Here is a 16,716-nt window from a genome sequence, read left to right on the forward strand (position 1 = left end):
TGTTAGGTCAGAGCAACAAAGGCTTGGTCAATGAGGTAGGTCTTAAGGAGTGTCTTAAGGGAAGAAAGTGAGGGAGAGAGGGGGAGTGGTTTAAGGAGGGAATCCCGGTGCTAAGGGCCCAGGCAAGTGAAGGTGCAGCCACCCATGGTGGAGCGATTAAAATGAGAGATTCTCAAGAGGCCAGAATTAGACCAGAACAAATATTTCAGAAGGTTGTTGATTTAGAGGAGGTTACAGAGATACAAAGAGTCTGGGCTATGGGTGGATTTCACAAAAAAATTGATAATTTAAAAATCAAGACAATGCTGGGAGGTACGCAGGTCAGTGAGCACAGGAGGCGATAGGGGAATGGGACATGATGTGAATTAAGACCCAGGCAGCAGAGTTTTGGATGACCCCAAGTTTAGGGAGGGTAGAACGAGGAAGATCAGCCAGGAGTGCATTGCAGTGGACAAGTCTAGGGTAAGAATGGCATGAGTGAGTGTTTCAGCAGCAGATGAGCTGAGACAAGGGTGATGTTGTGGAGGTGGAAATAGGTGGTCTTAGTGATGGCCTGAATCTGTGGTCAGAAGCTGATTCCAGGGCCAAATACAACACTGAGGTTCAAGCCCTTTTCTCTTAATATTGTTTCTTGAATCCCTAAAAGGACCTGCTCCCTCATTGGAACACATCTCCATGTGTTAAAGTTTTTCAACAAATGCTGCCTCTTTGTTTTATTCATTCACAGGATGTGAGCTTCGCTGGCATTTATTGCCCATCCCTAATTGCCCCTTGAGAAGGTGGCGGTGAGCTGCCTCCTTGAACCGCTGCAGACCATGTGGTGTAGGTACACCCACCGTGCTGTTAGGGAGGGGGTTGCCCCAGCGACAGTGAAGTAACTTGGAGGGGAACTTCCAGGTAGTGCCGTTCTCATCTATCTGCTGCCCTTGTCCTTTGGTAGTGGTCATGGGTTTGGGAGGAGGCTCGGTGAGTTGCTGCAGTGCATCTTGGAGATGGTACACACACTGCAGCTGTGGCTGCTGCTGCAGCTGTGGCTGCATTCCAGATTTTTATTGAATTCAAATTCCACCATCTGTCCTGATGGGATTCAAACCCAGGCCCCCGGAACATTACCCTGGTTTTCTGAATTACTAATCCAGCCACAGTACCACTACATCCCCACCCCCGGCCCCCCCCGCCGAACCCTAAATGTCCACATCTGGCTCACTCCCCTTGACTCTCTGCAGCTGGGTATGACCAGGACAGGGTTAGAATCTTGTGTCGATGTTATATTTGATATTTTGATAATTGAGTCACTTCTGTTCATATTTGATATTTTCACAACCTGGAGCCTGATATCACTTAAGCTTATTTTCACTGAATAAGTGAACATCCAAAGTAATTAATGCCAGACCTCAGCTTGTAACCCCTCTCAGTATCAATTTAACAGCATTGGAAAGATTAATAGAAAGTTATAATAGGCCAGAAATGAAATATCAAAATCCTCCACTTACTGAGCTGCCCATATTAAGCGCATCAGCTAACAAAAAAAATGTTTAAATTTATTTTTGCCATGTATATTGCTTGATATTATTTATATAATGTATTTATTAAAAGCCATCTTATACATTAAATATATTTACAATCCTGTTCAGGGCGCACCATGCCTTTGGAGTGTATAATATTCTGAGAATTAATGTTATAATTTAAGATTCTCCATCCTTGTTTTGTGCATGCATGCGTGTGGGTGCATCTGTGTGTGTGCATGCGTCTGTGTGTGTGTACGTCTGTGCATGCGTCTGTGTGTGCGTGCGTGCGTGTGTGTGTGTGTGTGCGCTTGCGTGTGTGCATGCGTGTGTGTGTGTGTGTGCGTGCATGTGTGTGTGTGCTTGAGTGCATGCGTGTGTGCATGCGTGCGTGTGTGTGCGCGTGTGTGTGCATGCGTGCGTGTGTGTGTGTGTGTGTGTGTGCATGCATGTGTGCGTGTGTGTGTGCATGCATGTGTGCGTGTGTGTGTGTGTGTGTGCGTGTGCGTGTGTGTGCGTGCATGCGTGTGTGTGCGTGCGTGTGTGTGGGTGTGTGTGTGTGTGTGTGTGCATGTGTGTGCATGCGTGGTATGTGTGTGTGTGTGCATGTGTGTGCGTGCGTGTGTGTGCGTGCATCTGTGTGTGTGTGCATGCGTGCGTGCGTCTGTGCGCGTGCATGCATGTGTGTGTGTGTGTGCGTGCATCTGTGTGTGTGTGCATGCGTGCGTGCTTCTGTGTGCGTGCGTGCATGTGTGTGTGTGTGTGTGTGCGCATCTGTGTGTGTGTGTGTGCATGCGTGCGTGCGTGCGTCTGTGCGCGTGCGTACTTCTGTGTGCGTGCTTGCATGTGTGTGTGTGTGCGTGTGTGTGCGTGTTTCACAAGTGTTCTGGGCTCACTCCATGGTCTGACAATCAGGAAATGAAAGGCCTGCAACTGTGATTTTCCCATCCATCTGCTTGATTGGCACCACATCCACAAACATTCACTCCCTCCACCACCGACACACAGTGGCAGCAGTGTGTGTACCATCTACAAGATGCACTGCATCAACTCACCAAGGCTCCTTAGACAGCAGCTTCCAAATCCGTGACCACTACCACTTAGAAGGACAAGGGCAGCAGATAGATGGGAACACCACCAACTGGAAGTTCCCCTCCAAGTCACTCACCATCCTGACTTAGAAATATATCGCCTTTCCTTCACTGTCACTGGGTCAAAATCCTGGAACTCCCTCCCTAACAACACTGTGGGTGTACCTACACCACAGGGACTGCAGCGGTTCAAGAAGGCAGCTCACCACCACCTTCTCAAGGGGCAATTAGGGATGGGCAATAAATGCTGGCCTAGTCAGTGATGTTCACATCCCGTGAATGAATAATAACAAATATTCTGACCTCTGTTGAGTAAAGTCTTGCTGGGATGGAGTGCAGTTTGATTGAACGAAAGTGCAGTGTCTGGATTTCAGATGGGGTAACACTGCCACTAGGTGGGCAATACTGGGAAATGATGTGATACATACATTGTACAAACTGGTGCCGGATAGAGTCAGCAAGAGGGAGAGTGGGCAGCGCTTTCAGAATAAAAAAGAAGGTAAAAGAACAAGGCAAAGTAAGAAAAATAGAAAGAGAAAGAGAGTTGGATAGAATCATGAAACCTTATAACACAGAAGGAGGCTATTTGCCTATTGCATTGTTGGTAGCCAGTTAGTCTCACTTCCCTACTCATTCCTCATGGCCCTGCATAATTTGTACTTGTCACATATTTAATACAATTACCTTTCAGGCAGCACAGTCCAGGTCACAACAACTTACTGTGCAACACCTTTCTCCTCAGCTCTCCTCTGCTGCTTTTTCCAACGACCTTCAACCTGTTTCCTCTGCTCACTGACCCTCCCACTAGTGGAAACAGTTTCTCCTTCACTCATAAATCCAATCGGGAATTCAGGAGGAGCCCCTTCACCCAGAGAGTGGTGACAATGCGGAACCCGCTATCACATGGAGTGGCTGAGCTGAATACTATAGACGCATTCAGGAGGCAACCAGGTAAACACATGAGGGCGAAAGGAATAGAAGGATATGTTGGTAGGGTGAGAGAGGAAGAGGGGCCGGGTGACGTTTTTGCATTGGGAATACTTTGTAAAGGAATAGAAGTAAAAGAAATATCTTCCTTCATTCGTGTTGGATTCATTCCACGGTTCTAGATGGGAAAGATCGAATATGATCACAATGTGACCATGTTGAGTTTCATTCATATTTCACAGGAACAATTGTCTCCTCTCGCTCACCCTCAGAGGCCCAAAGCGCCGGTGACATTGAGTTAAAAACGTTCCCATCACCTGGCATTATACTTCCAGACCCAAGCAGCAGCAGTGTTCAATGAATGTTGAATATTGACCTGATTATTGAAGAGTATGTGACATTTAGGAAGGACAGGAAGTTAGGAAAAGGCGGAGGGGTCACACTGTTAATTAATGATGGGGGTATTAGCTCATTAGAGAGGGATGACCTAAGTTCAGGAAATTTAGGGTGTAGAAGCGGTTTGAGTAGAGATGAGAAATGATAAAGGCAAGAAATCACTTGTGGGAGTAGTGTACAGGCTCCCTAACAGTAACCACATAGTAGGGCAAAGTATGAAGGAAGAAATAATGGGAGCTTATTAGTATGGTTTGCGATAATCATGGGGGCATTTAATCTACATATGGACTGGGAAAATCAGAGCGAAAAGGTAGCCTAGATGAGGAGTGCATAGAGTGTTTTAGGGATAGTTTCTTAGAACAGCATGTTCTAGCGCCAGAGAGCAGGAGATACTGGACCTGGTATTGTGGAGCGAGATAGGATTAATTAACGATCTCGTAGTGAAGCTGCCCCCTAGGTAGCAGCGACCATAATATGATTGAGTTTTACATTCGGTTTGAGGCAGAGGAGAATGGTTCCAATTCTAGTATTTTAAACTTAAATAAGGGCAATTATGACATGAAGGGATATGTCGATAGAGCTGCAGTGGCAGACGTTTGAGGAGATATTTTAGAATATTCGGAATAGGTAAATTCCAATGAGAAAGAAAAATTCCAAGGGGCGGAACCATGGTTAATTAGAAAGTTAAAGATGGTTTCAAACTTCAAGGAAAAGCATATAATTATGCAAGGGTGGGTAGCAGGTCAGAGACTGGACAGAGTAATTTTTCCCTCCTGTAGCCTTTGCTGTTCTTTATAGAGTACGAGAGAAAGTTAGCTAGTAATATAAAAACAGACAGTAATGGTTTCTATAGATATTTTTTAAAAGAGTTAACAGAGTTGGTCCTATAGAAAGTGAGTCTGGGGAATTAATAATGGAAAATAAGGAGATGGCAGATGAATTGAACGGGTATTTTGCATTGGCCTTCACTGTGGGGGATACAAGTAACATCCCAGAAATAGCTGTAAATCAGGAATTGGAAGGGAAGGACTCGGGGAAATTACAATCACCGGGGAAGTGGTACTTAGCAAATTGTTGGAGCTGTGGGCTGACAAACCCCTGGGTCCTGATGGACCTCATCCTAGAGTCTTAAAAGAAGTGACTAGTGAGAGAGTTGATGTGTTAATTTTAATTTTCCAAAATACCCTAGATTTGGGGAAGGCACCATTAGATTGGAAAATAGTGTCTGTAACTCCTTTATTCAAAAAAGAGGGAGAGACAGGAAGCCGGGAACTACAGGCCAGTTAGCTTAACATCTGTCATAGGATAACTGTTTGAACCTATCATTTTAGATGTTATGGCAGAGCATTCAGAAGAATCAAGGCAAAGAGGCAGAGCCAACATGGTTTTGTGGAAGGGAAATCATGTTTAACCAATTTATTGGAGTTCTTTGAAAGAGTCACATGTGTTGTGGATGAAGGGGAACTGGTGGATGTACTGTACTTAGACTTCAAGAAAGCATTTGATTAGGTGCCACATCAAAAGTTATTGTGGAAAATAAAAGCTCATGGAGTAGGGGGTAATATATTGTCCTGGATAAAAGATTGGCTTGCTAACAGGAAGCAAAGAGTATGCATAAACGGGTCTTTTTCTGGCCGGCAGGATATGACGAGTGGAATGCTACAGGGATCAGTGCTGGGACCTCAACTGTTTACAATTTATATAAATGACTAATAGAGTCATAGAGTCACTGAGGTCTACAGCACAGAAAAAGGCCCTTCGGCCCATCGAGTCTGCGCCGGTCAAACAAGTACCTAACTATTCTAATCCTATTTTCCAGCACTAGGCCCATTGCCTTGTATGCCATGGCATTGCAAGTGCACATCCAAACACTTCTTAAATGTTATGAGGGTTTCTGCCTCTCCTACCCTTTCAGGCCGTGAGTTCCAGATTCCCAACACCCTCTGGGTGAAAAAATTCTTCCTCACATCCCCTCTAAACCTCCTGCCCCTTACCTTAAATCTATGCCCTCTGGTTATTGATCCCTCCACCAAGGGGAAAAGTTCCTTCCTGTCTACCCTATCTATGCCCCTCATAATTTTATACACCTCAATCATGTCCCCCCTCAATCTCCTCTGCTCCAAGGAAAATAGCCCCAGTCTATCCAATCTCTCCTCATAACTAAAACTCTCCAGCCCAGACAACATCTCCTCTACACTCTCTCTAGTGCAATCATATCCTTCCTATAATGTGGATTCCAGAACTGCATGCAATACTCTAGCTGTGGCCTAACCAGCATTTTATACACTTCCAGCATAACCTCCCTGCTCTTATATTCTATGCCTTGGCTAATAAAGGCAAAAATCCCATATGTCTTCTTAACCACGTTATCTACCTGTCCTGCTACCTTAAGGGTCCGGTGGACATGCACACCAAGGTCCCTCTGATCCTCGGTACTTCCCAGGGTCCTACCATTCATCGTGTATTCCCATATCTTGTTTGTCCTGCCCAAGTGCATCACCTCACACTTATCCTGAATAAATTCCATTTGCCACGGTTCAGCCCATCTGACCAGCCCGTCTATACCCTCCTGTAATCGAAGGCTATCCTCCTCACTATTTACCACCCCACCAATTTTCGTGTCACCCGCAAACTTACTGATCAACCCTCCTACATTCAAGTCTAAATTGTTTATATATACCACAAACAGCAAGGGACCCAACACTAATCCCTGTGGAACCCCACTAGACACAGGCATCCAGTCACAAAAACCCCTCAACCATCACCCCTCGAACATCACCCCTCGACCATCACCCTGCCACTCAGCCAATTCTGGATCCAATTTGCCAAATTGCCTTGGATCCCATGGGCTCTTACCTTCGTTATCTGTCTCCCATGTGGGACCTTATCAAAAGCCTTGCTGAAGTCCAAGTAGACCACATCAAATGCATTGCCCTCATCTACACACCTGGTCACCTCTTCGAAAAATTCAATCAAATTGGTCAGACACGACCTCCCCTTAAAACCATGCTGACTGTCCTTGATTAATCCCTGCCTCACCAAGTGTAGATTAATTCTGTCCCTCAGAATTGCTTCCAGTAGTTTTGGATGAAGGGACTGAAGGTATGGTTGATAAATTTGCTGATAGTACAAAGATAAGTAGGAAAGTAAGTTGTGAATGGACATAAGGAGGCTGCGAAGGGATGTAGGTAGGTTAAGTGAGTGGGCAAAGGTCTGACAAATGGAGTATGACTTGGCCAAATGTGAAATTGTTCATTCTGGCAGGAAGAATAAAAAGGTTATTACTTAAATGGTGGGAGATTGCAGAGATCTGAGATTCACAGGGATCTGGATGTCCTAGTGCATGAATCACAAGAGGTTAGTATGCAGGTACAGCAGGTAATTAGGAAAGCTAATAGAATGGTATCAGGCGGAATTGTCCCAGAATTGCACTAACTGCAGTAATGGGTATGAAAACAATGTTTTACCCGCTGCCCACAATGGTGGGTTTTCACACCGTATCGCCTGCTTCCCATCTCATTAATTATGCAGCCACAGGAAACACACCACCTCGCTGCTGGACAGCATCTGAATCAGCCACCACATCATTACCTCACTGTTTCCTCGCTCTCGGTGCCACATCTAAACACAGTTCTCAATGCTTTCAGCCCAGGACTGCTCCAGTGAAGACATGGGTCTGAAATCCAAGTCACCGGAATGCCTTTGGGAGGCCCACTGTGATGTCCACAACCCCCTGCTCTGGCCACAGGAGGTCCAGCAATCTCACCACTCTGGCTTGAGAGGTGATGGCAGTGGTGCTTAGGCCAACGTTGCACAGAAGATGTTGGCCAGTGCAGAAAGAGATTGAATGATCTCATCTGTGTTGATAAGGTAAGGCAGCCATCTCATCACTCTAAACTCTCACACTCACAAGCCCATCACACACTCGCTGGCATCTCACTCACTGCCAGCTCAAGGGACATCACCACTCACTCTCTCTCACACACACCCCCACATCTCCATCTGGCCTCATCTCCTCTGGAGGCTGCCTCCTCAGCCCTCACCCTCTTGAAGCCACTTGCACAGATCAACATGTGCCTCCCCACACACACCCTGGGATACCCTCCTTCCCCAGTACAGCCCTCGCCCTGCAGCCTCTTCCCTTGCCTGAGGCCATTTCTCCCCCTTCCCCAAGCAGCCCTAGCCCTGCAGCCATTGAAAAGCCACCCCCGCCTTATGGCTGTTCTGGTGGGTGGAGATCTGTTCATGAGCCCCCCTAACAGTGATGTGGTGCTGCCTGTGAAGCCTGGTGCTGATGACTGTGAGAGCTGCCTGAAGCAAGGTCGGCAACAAACCTCAAAGTCCTGAGTGAAGTGCAGCTCACCAGGTGCACGTCTCTTATGTACAGTTGTGAAACACGTCGACGTTGTGCCTGGACAATTCAGCGTGGGGGGTGGGGGAGGGGGATGATTCCGGTGAGCAGGGCTTATAATGAGATGCTAAAGTATTGACCTTAGGTTCCTGAAGTGTGGCAATGGGAAATGTGGCCCTGCCATTGACGGGTGCAGCGGACAATCACAAACTGGTTTTACAATGACCTAAAACTGAATTTTGTGATCTCCCAATATTTTCCACTCCCAACCGCTATGACACTCACCAGAGCAGGAGTGACAATTTCACCTATCATTTATTGTGAGGAGGGATTGAATACAAAAGTAGGGAGGTTATGCTTCAGTTAAACAGGGCACTGGTGAGACCACATCTGGAGTACTGTGTACAGTGTTGGTCTCCTTATTTAAGGAAGGATGTAAATGATTTAGGAGCAGTTCAGAGAAGGTTTACTAGATTAATGCCTGGAATAGGCGAGTTGCTTTATGAGGAAAGGCTGGACAGGTTAGGATTGTATCCACTGGAGCTTAGGAGAGTAAGAGGTAACTTTTTTGAAACCTTTAAGATTCTGAGGGGTCTTGACAGAGTGGGTGTGGTTTCCTCTTGTGGGAGAATCTAGAACTGTTTTAAAATAAAAAGTCATCCATTTAAGATAGAGATGAGGGAAACATTTTTCTCTCAGAAGGTCGTGAGTTTTGAGAACTCTCTTCCTCAAAAGGTGGTGGATGCAGAGACTTTGAATATTTTGAAGGCCGAGCTAGATAGATTCTTGATAAATGGTGGGGGGGGGGGTGTGAAATGTTATCGGGGGTAGGCTGGAGGTTACAATCAGGATCAGCCATGATCTTATTGAATGACGGGGCAGGTTCAAGGGGCCGAGTGGCCTATTCCTGCTCCTAATATGTAATGAACCATAGACCCACTGGAGCCTCAAAATTACTCCTCAAAAATTAAAATATCAAAATTCGAATTGGCAGCATGTGGGGAGAGAGTCATATTCAACAGGAAACTGGTTTTCTCTCTCCACAGAGGCTTCCTGACTTGCTGAGTATTTCCAGCACTTTCTGTTTTTATTTCAGATTTCCAGCATCTGCAGTATTTGGCTTTGATCACAGAATCACAACATTGTTACAGAACAAGAGGCCATTCAGCCTGTCATCTCGGCACAAACTCCCTGAGTGAGTAATTCACCTTGTGCCATTCCCCCACCTTCTCCCTGTAAACCTGCACATTCTTCCTTGTCAGACAAGAGTCTAATTCCCCCTTGAATGCCTCGATTGAACCTCTCCCCCGCACTCTCAAGCAGTGCGTTCCAGATCCTAACCACTCACTGCGTGAAATAGTTTCTCCTCATGTCTCCATTGCTTCTTTCGCCAATTACTTTAAACCTGTGCCCTCTCGTTCTCAATCCTTCCACCAATGGGAACAGTTTCTCCATATCCACTCTGTCCGGACCTCTCATGACTTTATATACCTCTAACAAATCTCCTCTTAACCTTCCCTTCTCAAAAGAAAATGGTCCCAACATTTCCAATCTAACTTCATAACTGAAGTTCCTTACCTCTGGAACCATTCTCGTGAATCTTTTCTGCACCCTCTCCAATGCCTTCACACTTTACATAAAATGCATCACCTCCAGAATTGGATGCAACACTCCAGCTGAGGCCCAACCAGTGTTCTACACAAGTTAAACATAACCTCCTTGCCCTTGTACTCTATGGCCCTATTAATAAAGCCCAGGATACTGTACTCTTTATTAACCACACTCTCAACTTGTCCTGCCTCCATCAATGATTCATACACATGTACACCCAGGTCCCTCTGCTCCTGCACACACTATAGAATTGCACTTGATGTTGCCTCTCCATGTTCATCCAATCAAAATGTAGCAGGAAGGAGAGGCAGTGCTGTCGTGGGATTGTCACTAGACCTAGTACTCCAGAGACCTAGGGGAATGCTCTGCAGATGGTGAAATTTGAATTCAGTAAAAATCTGGAATTAAAAGCCTAATGAAGACCACGAAACCATTGTCGATTGTTGTAAAAACCCAGATAAAGGCAAAATACTGCGGATGCCGGAAATCTGAAACAAAAACAAAATAGCTGGAAAAGCTCAGCAGGTCTGACAGCATCTGTGGAGAGAGAAACAGAGTTAACGTTTCGAGTCCGTATGACTCTTCTTCTGAGCTAAAGATAAGTAGAAATGTGGTGAAATATATACTGTTTAAGGGGGATGGGACAGGTGGAGCTGGGTAGAAGGCCAGTGATAGGTGGAGGTGAAGGAGAGATTGCAAAAGATGTCATAAACAAAAGGTCAAAGGGGTGTTGATGGTGGTGATACTGGCTAAGCGGACACCCAGTCTGCGTCTGCAAACATGACCCAGACCTCCCTGTCGCTTGCCATTTCAACACCCTACCCTGCTCTCGTGCCCACATGTCTGTCCTTGGCCTGCTGCATTGTTCCAGTGAAGCTCAACGCAAACTGGAGGAACAGCGCCTCATCTTCCGACTAGGCACTTTACAGCCTTCCAGACTGAATATTAAGTTCAACAACTTCAGATCATGAACTCCCTCCTCCATCCTCACCCCCTTTCTGATCCCCCTTTTTCCTATACTCATTTTTATTTTTTTAAATTTTTACTTATTTATTTTTTCTACTTATTTTCATTATTATTATTTTTTAAATTTATTTCTATTTTATTCATTGTTTTATCCCCAGCTTTTAGCCTATTTTCGATCTTTTTTTCCACCACCATCCCCTCCCCCCATGCCCCCACCCCCACCCCACCCTGGTCACCTTTCAATCTCCAGAGCACTTACCCTAGTCCTGCCATTATCACATTCTGCTTTCTATTCTAATGTCTCCTTTAGCCAGTATCACCATCACTATTAACAAGCCTTTGACCTTTTGTTTATGACACCTTTCGCAATCTCCCCTTTGCCTCCACCTATCGCTGGCCTTCTATCCAGCTTCACATGTTCCACTGCCCTTAAACAGTATATATTTCACCACATTTCTACTGCTCTTTAGCTCTGAAGAAGAGTCATACGGACAGGAAACGTTAACTCTGTCTTTCTCTCCACAGAGGCTGTCAGACCTGCTGAGCTTTTCCAGCATTTTCTGTTTTTGTTGTGTAGTAAAGACCTTCTGGTTCACTAACACCCATTAGGGAAGGAAATCGGCTGTCCTTACCTGGTCTGGCCTACACATGACTCCAGACCCACAGAAATGCGTTGACTCTTTAATTCCCTCTGAAATAGCCTAACAAGCCATTCAGTTCTCAAGGGCAATAAATGCTAGCTCAGCAAGCGATGCACACATCCCATCAGTGAATATTTAAAGCACAGCACATCTCTCTGCATTGAATTTCGTTTGACACTTGTCCGCCCATTCCATCAACTTCTCTATCTCCTTTCGAAGCTCTACACTATCCTCCTTCCAGTTCACAATGCTTCCAAATTTTGCATCATCTGCTCATTTTGAAATTGCATGTACACCAAAGGCTAGGTCATTAATACAGATCATGAAGAGCAAGGGACCCTCACCGATCCCTGCGAAACTCCACTAAAACCTTCCTTCAGTCTGAAAAACAATCATATACCACGACTCTGTTTCCATTCACTCAGCCAATTCCGGACCCATGATGCTGCTGAGACTTTCATTCCATGAGCTGTAACTTTGCTCACATTTCTGTTGTGTGGCACCTAATCAAATGCCTTCTGGAAGTCCACGTACACCACACCAACAGCATTGCCTTCATCAACCCTAAGATAAAAGCAAAATACTGCGGACGCTGGGAATCTGAAATAATAACATGAAATTCTGGAAAAACCCAGCATGTCTGACAGCACTTGTGGAGCGAGGAACAGAGTTAACGTTTCAAGTCCATATGACTTCATCAAACCTAAAGAGAGGTAGAAATGTGATGGATTTTATACTGTTTAAGAGGGAGTGGAGCAGGTGGAGCAAGGTCAGCAATAGGTGACAGCTAAAGAGAGATTTGACAAGGGTGTCATGGACACAGGACAAAGGGATTGTTAATGGTAGTGCTAAAGACGAAAGAAGGTGCTGATAGTGGCATAAAGGTAAGATAGCAGAACGTGTTAATAGCAGAACAAGGGTCAGCACTCTGTGAAAGAACAACTTGGATACATGTGACAGATGGTCCTGTGAGGTTGGGGGAAAAGGATAAAAAAGGATTTTAAAAATAATAAACAAAAGTTTAAAAAATTGGATTTAAAAAGTGGTAAAGATGGAGGAGAAAGTTCATGATCTGATGTTGTTGAACTCAATACTCAGTCTGGAAGGCTGTAAAGTGCCTAGTCGGAAGATGCGGTGCTGTTCCTCCAGTTTGCGTTGGGCTTCACTGGAACATTGCAGCAAGCCAAGGACAGACATGTGGGCATGAGAGCAGGGTGGAGTGTTAAAATGGCAAGCGACAGGGAGGTCTGGGTTATGTTTGCGGACAGACCGAAGCTGTTCTGCAAAGCGGTCACCCAGTCTGCGTTTGGTCTCTCCAATGTAGAGGAGACCACATTGGGAGCAGTGAATGCAGTAGACTAAATTGAAGGAGGTGCAAGTGAAACGCTGCTTCACCTGAAAGGAGTGTTTAGGCCCTTGGACGGTGAGGAGGGAGGAGGTTAGGGGACAGGTGTTGCACCTTCTGCGATTGCATGGGAAGGTGCTGTGGGATGAGGATGAGGAGTTGGCATTGATGGAGGAGTGGACTAGGGCATCCTGGAAAGAACAGTCCTTATGGAATTATTATCTTCATCAACCCTCTCTGTTACCTCTTCAAAAAACTCCAGCAAGTTAAACATGATTTGCCCTTAACAAATCAGCACTGCCTTCCCATAAGTAACCTGCATTTGTCCAGGTGACTATTAATCTTGTCCCAAATTATTGTTTCTAGAAGTTTCCCCACCACCAAGGTTAAACTGACTGGCCGGTTGATTTCCTGGAATGGCTGAGATGCAAGGGAAGGAAGGGGGGAATGCAAGGGTGGGGTAGAATTTGGGGGGATTGGGAGGGATTGGTGAATGGAGAGGGAATTGGAAAACTGGATGAATGGCCTCTTAATGCGTGGTGTGAATTCCATAACTCTTGCACTGGAATCCAGTGTCGCTCAGCAGTGATGAAAGGGTTAACCCTAGAGGGTATCTTTCCCCCTGGATCCACCAAAGGGCATCTTCTAAGATTTCAGTTTAAAGTTTGCCTTCTTGTATTTTAAGATGGGGAATCTTACACTCCGGGTGTCGAGACTTTTAGCAATTCAGCAAATCTGAAATCTGTGAATTACAGTGAGTTGGAATCATCCAATCAGAATCTTCTCATTTCCTCGGCTGCTGTCCCCGGATTGGTCCATCTCCTTGTGAAACAATCGGGTTCAAAATCGCTTCCTTCGGATCGGCCAACCAGCTTCATTCTGTTAGAACAGTCAGAAAACAGTTGGGAAGGAGAGAGAGAGAGAGAGAGAGAGAGAACGAGGTAAAAGACGGAGAAAGGAATATAGTCCCATTAAAGTATAAACTGTACGTTTGATTTAATCCAGTGTTTGCGGCTGAATCCGTGCACTCAAATTCAGAAATTTCCAGTTCTCCCTGTGCTCTGATTCATTGTTCACAGCCTTGTCTGTGTGCCCTACATCAATGTGAACAAGAGCAGACTCAATAGTTCATTGTTTAGAGAGATCTTTATTGTCTTATAACTATTGGTTAAATATAAAACATCGGAATGTTCGGTCTCAGTGCAAAAGCTCAGAGAAGCATATTTTACATTAAATTTTAGCAAACGTCAGATGAGAATTAGCCCAAACCTCCAAAAGTCGCAAACATTGTTTTATTTAAAAGAACAGGAGGAGGCCATTCTGCCCCTTGAGCCTGTTCTGCCGTTCAATTCCATCATTAGGGTAATTTTGTTTCCCTGGCTCTGCTCCATATTCCTGATATCCTGAGCCAATATCTGAGTCCCGATCTGAACCTTGAACATTTTCAATTGTCCCTCTGTACCCACATTAGTGACCTGACAACTCTTACTCTGCGCTTACTGGGATGTGCCGAATTTACGTTAGTTCCTGCCTGGGCAGAGAGGCAGCTGAGAGCTGGGTTGCCTGCGCACACCTCCTCTGGGCTAATCAGTGTAGCTCAGGGCAGAGCCCTGTCTCCTGCAAGTGCCTCTTGAATGCAGCACATTGAATGACCTCAGCACCACAAGGCACAGCGTGTCACACTGCGGTGAAAGCTGTTGTGTCTTTGATGGTCGACAGAAGGTCAGGAGATTGGTATTACTGGGCAGACATAACTGACAAGATTCACCATCGCCTCCAATGTGCCAGCTCAACCTTCGGCTGATTGAGGAAAAGAGTATTTGAGGAGCAGGATCTCGAACACAAGACTGAGGCCGTGGTTTACTGGGCAGCAGTGATCCCCATGCTCCTATGTACTTCGGAGACTTGGAAAACCTCCAGCAGGCACCTCAAAGCACTGGAGAAGTATCATCTTTGGTGCCTTTGCAAGATCCTCCAAATACGGTGCAGGAAAGACAGTCCAACAGCAGCACCTTCTTCCAGGCCAACTTGCCCACCATTGAAACGATAATGACTCAAAACCAGCTTGAAAGGGTGTTCATATGCTTGACACCAGCCTCCCAAACCATTGTTCCACACGGAGCTTGGTGGCCGCAGGAGACTCCCAGGAGGACAGTGGAAATGCTTTAGTGATGTTCTCAAAGCATCTCTGAAGAGGGCAGACGTACCCAACCCTTCAAGCAGGACCTGCCTCACACGTGGCAGAGTCTGCAGATTGCGCAATGGACATCTCAGCTACCTCAGAACCCATTGGACCGGAGTGGAAGTGAGTCATCCTCGAACTAAGGGACTGCTTCAGGATTACTGCAGCACAACTTTAAACTGGAAGTATCAAATATGCCCAGACACAGAAACTGGAAAACCAACTCTTGACAGTTTATAAATACATTGCTTAAAATTTCATATTACATCCTGTCACATTATACATGAGAAAGATGGACCATCACTAAAAAGGGATTATATCTACATCATAAACAAACTTTAAGGGAAGAATATTTGCACAAGGATATATAAAGCTGAGCAATACATTAATTGCACCAGGAATAACAACTTGTACATAACTTTAGCTGAAAAATTTCTCTTTCATATGGAATCTCTTATTCCACAGGCTGGGGAGTTAGGAGTCTGCCTGCTACTAGTTAGTAAAACTACTCACTGTGCAAAATAGTTTGCTTTTCAAATCGATTTACAATCGCAGATGTGATGGCTGATCACTTAAGTGAAAATAACAGCATTGTCTACTGGAAACATTCCGTTCCAATGGGATTCATTTGCACAGAGCAGATTTGGACACAGTGCCTGAATTATTTATGAAGAAACAAGCCAGAGGGGAATTGTTGCTACCTGATAGAGAATAGGGAATTCAGAAGAAATGTCTTTACCCAAAGAGTGGTGAGAATGTGGGACCTGCCACTACATGGAATATTTGAGGGAAGTGGAATAGATGCAGTTAAGGGGAAACTAGACACATATTTGAGGCAGAAGGGAATAGAGGGTTACCATGGTAGATTTAGATGAGATAAGATGGGAATAGGCTTAAGTGGAGCATGAACATGGGCTGGTTGGGCCAAATGGCCTGTTTCTGTGCCATAAACCCAATGACAGGATCTCCCAAAAAAAATTGAACTTGGCACTTGCCCTTGAAATAGGTGCCTCAACGTGCTGTACCTGGTGTCCATCCTCTGGAATTTTCCTGCCCTATGAAGTGCTTTGCCTGGATTTTCCCATCAGCGATGAAGGAGCAGCACTCCCTGTTCATCCCGCTGGCAGCCGACCCCAGAGTTTTCACCACCTTCTGACCAAAGACTTACACTAGTTGGGCACATTCTCCAGAGGATCTGGGGTGTCTGTCAGCAGAGCAAACAGCAGCCAGGCTATTCAACTAATCAGATTGAAGAATCTTCACCGAGACTCGCAGAGTGCATACCAGCAAGTTTAAAACAGGAAGTATAAATTAGATTTAAATTATGTACAGGGAAAGGAATAACGATCGGGAAATTCAGAAGGGGTTAAATGAGAAGTGAAAGCAACAGAAAGAAAAAGTAAAACAAAACAGCTTTTTAAATTGCCAACAATAATTAACTTCTGAATGAATGAGACTACACACTTATAAAATTGAACTTTCAGGGGCAGAGAGTCTATGTGGGAGCACCGTTAAAAATGTTCCTTTTTCTGAATGCACCACATTAACTTTTTCTGGTCTGTTTAGTGAAAATTAATGGGTAAGTACCCCAATTTCATGGAGTTGCATTGATTTCAGTGCCAAAGACTGTTCCAACACAGATGTGGAGGAGCAGTGCTGCTCTGGACTTTAGCATTTAACTGCACATGTGCAGGCACCGGA

This window comes from Carcharodon carcharias, chromosome 14 (genome assembly GCF_017639515.1).
Source record: "Carcharodon carcharias isolate sCarCar2 chromosome 14, sCarCar2.pri, whole genome shotgun sequence".
NCBI lineage: Eukaryota > Metazoa > Chordata > Chondrichthyes > Lamniformes > Lamnidae > Carcharodon > Carcharodon carcharias.